This window comes from Pteropus vampyrus, unplaced genomic scaffold (genome assembly GCF_000151845.1).
Source record: "Pteropus vampyrus isolate Shadow unplaced genomic scaffold, Pvam_2.0 Scaffold2, whole genome shotgun sequence".
In the NCBI taxonomy this organism is placed as follows: domain Eukaryota; kingdom Metazoa; phylum Chordata; class Mammalia; order Chiroptera; family Pteropodidae; genus Pteropus; species Pteropus vampyrus.
The window spans coordinates 25,696,521-25,699,844 of NW_011888783.1; the positions used below are offsets into that span (position 1 = coordinate 25,696,521).

The following is a 3,324-nucleotide window of genomic DNA, read 5'->3' on the forward strand; positions in this document are numbered from 1 at the left end:
GGAGAAATTGTAGCTTTGACATATCATTTATCAGAATTTATAATATAAATGAATATATTAGCTAATATACTACGCCAAGCTGTTAATATTGGTCAGGTGATGATTTTGCATTAAGTATATTTCACCTGAGACTTCATATATGTTTTTAACCACCAGGCATTTCTACAAGCTGTATTCAGGATGTTAAATTACTCCAGTAATTCTATTACCTAAGCATATATGCATAAGTCCTGAGGAACAGTAATTTTCAAGTTTAAAATTTTCATTGAAAGATTTTATAAAGTGTGTTTGTCTTCAATAGCAATTCCCAACTCTATTTCATTTAAAATAAGTAACTATCGATGTGCTTTATCTATCTTACTAAAGAAGCTCTTAAGAAGCAGAGCTCTGGTCTTTTCTATTAATTACACAAAGGAAGAAACTACTTCCACCATTACACTCAAAGATGCTAGCTTTCTAATTTGCGTTCTCCTACTTATTCATTTTATATCATCCTGCCAGTTGATTTTTCTCAAACCGTGCCATCCATCATATTGCCCTTGCATTATTTTCTAATTCGGTGTAATTAATCTGGGAACAAGTAATAGATTAATTCTTTGTGTGCATTACAGCAGAATCCTTCACAGCATCCTCAAATGCTAGGATGTTTATCTGTTTAGTGCAGTTTGAGAGGAGAATATTTAGAAAGTCAATATAAATAAGATTTTTCCTATTTTCCTTCAAAATTCTAAAATGTAGCATTACGTTTGCATTCTATGATGTTAATTTCAATCACCAGTGAGCCCCAATTATTTTCACTACTGGAATTAAAATACTATCGACATCAATAAAGGAAAGGTCATCTGGCTTATCCAATTGTGTTTTGCCAATCAGAAAACTCTTTTAATAAGCACTGTACACTGTCACCTGTATTCTCTAACCATGCAGAGTAAAAGAAAATGTATGTCATATGAGTTTATATATAATTAAAATGACCTTATTAAATATTTTTTTTGTATTATATATTTTCCATCCAAAGAGACCATTCAGTGTTTTACTGTAATTACTTGTAAATTATTAACTGCTAACTTCCAATTATCTCTGTGTGGATAATTAGTCATAGTCTTTAAACTCAAGATAATTTTTCTCTAGAATTGAGTGTATTTTTAGGCCAACTTCTTGGTTCGTTAGGTTTTCTTGTGTGTGTTTAGTGGATACAAGTATAGCTTAAATCAGGACATAAATCGGAAGGTAAATGGCTGCTGAAAAAGAACGTGATACAATGGCATTTCAAATCCAAGGAATAATCAGCTTATCATCCATTATCAGTTTAAATTTTTCATGTGTGTGTGCTCCCTTCAATTTGTGTAATGAATGTGAATAGCATAGAAAATTACTATGCACATCCCCCGATAAGTATAATCTTCCCAGATTTGGGTATTTTCTGTGCACCAAGCAAAATGTCAAGCACAGAGTAAGTATAGTTATTGAAAGTTGTCTCTAGACATTATATTAATTCTCCTATTATTTAATTGTTGTAGCTAAAGATAAAACCTAACAACGATGAATTTAATTATAGTTTAAGTGGTTACATTACAATTATTAAGAGGAAAAAACCCTTCTTAGCTGCAGTGGGTTACTAGGAACTATCTCTGAATAGTTTTACTTAAGATTACCTGGGTTTCACTTTTCAACCAAAAGATGAAAGATACCATATATCTTGTATCTCACTAGTAAAAACTTATGGTTAAAAAAGTAAAAAATGAACTAATGGTGTATGTACATTAAACTATGGTATAATAATAATTTTCAATACTTATGTAACTCTTTTGCCAGACATTATTCTAAATGATTTTCCCTTTAGGAAATATATTCCATTGTTATCCTTTATTTTAACAGTTGAGAAAACTGAGGTGCAGAGAAGTTAACTGGCTAAAGGTTCCGTAGTAAATAGAGGCAGAACTAGTATTTGAACCCAGCACAGTTTGGTTTAAGAGCTCGATGACTTAACTAATACCACGCTACACACTACCTCCCTGCTGAATTATCTGACTTCTTTCCCGTTGAAGAGAACACACGCAAATGATGCCTCCACCTCTCTCAAATTTATCTGAGTAAAACTGGAATGTCAGTTGCCTTTAATTCTCTTCCAGTGACCCCTACTCTGACAACATAGGCTGGGTTAGATGTCCTTCCTGTCCTATTCTCCCCTCTCAAGTAACACCAATTATGCTAGTCTGTCAATTTTTTTTCTCTTTATTCCTCAGTTGATTGTAATTCATTAAAATTAGGATTATTAAAAGACTGGCATACAACACAGTGCCTGGAATGTAGGAGAGGTTCACTAAATGACTGTTGAATGAATGTTCTCATTGTTTGTAGGTCTGCCAGTTGGCATCCTAGACTGCACCAAAATAATTATATCCATCACCCACCACCACCATTACTCTGATATCAATTTCTGCAATTCTCTACATTATGACAAATTTCACATTTCTCTGTAAAACACTTTAGGAATAGCTAGCTATCCCAATGAGAAAAAAAAATTCTTACCTTCTAAATCCTCTTTCTCGAAGTGCGTTTTGAGAATAGAACGAGTTCCGCCCCTATCCACAACTGCTTCTTCATCATTTCTCTGTAGAATGGGAAGAAAGAGATTAAATGATAGTACCTATATTCTCTTAATTTCAGAAAATAAATTTTAATATGATTTAATATTTTACAGGATTAATTCAGTCACTTTAACCTACTTATATATGACTATTCTATTTAAGTATCAAGGGTTAGTTTAAAAAGGAGGCCAAAATTAATTTGACCACATATTCAAAGAAGAAATATCATTTGATTTTCCATATAACTGAAGGCAGTCAAACATTCCAGTTGGCATTATTTATTAGTGAGATGAAAAACAGATAAAGTTATCTGGTCAATGTACTAACATGCATTTTTGTCTCTGATAAAAAACATTCTTTTTAACAAGATGACATTTTGAACTATACTAGAAAAATATAAAAAGCATTAGTTTTAACACCACTAATGCCTGGTAGGGTGAAATAATTCCGCTGCCATTAGAAATCGGGTTGTTGAGAACCTAATCCCTTGAAGCAATTACTAGCAATTATTAGGTAAACTACAATTCTAATTACTTTGCTTCAATATAATGCATTTTACCCAAACTAAACTTTAAATTACAATCATGTACATTAAACTTTCCTTCAGTTTCTTTCTCTCTCTCTTTTTTTTAACCTATTTAGAATGGCCGGGGAGAGGCTCTGTCTTCTGTATATTGTACACACTCAAAACAATATGCTCACTGATTTTGATACTCAATAAAATGATAGGGGG

General features: G+C 32.3%; 1 protein-coding gene across 1 annotated transcript in view; it reads right to left on the reverse strand.

The window, feature by feature from the left end:
* SLC4A10 (solute carrier family 4 member 10) overlaps nucleotides 1-3,324 on the reverse strand; it is a 178,910-nt gene that overhangs the window by 155,691 nt on the left and 19,895 nt on the right. The gene's annotated exons all lie outside the window — the stretch shown is intronic.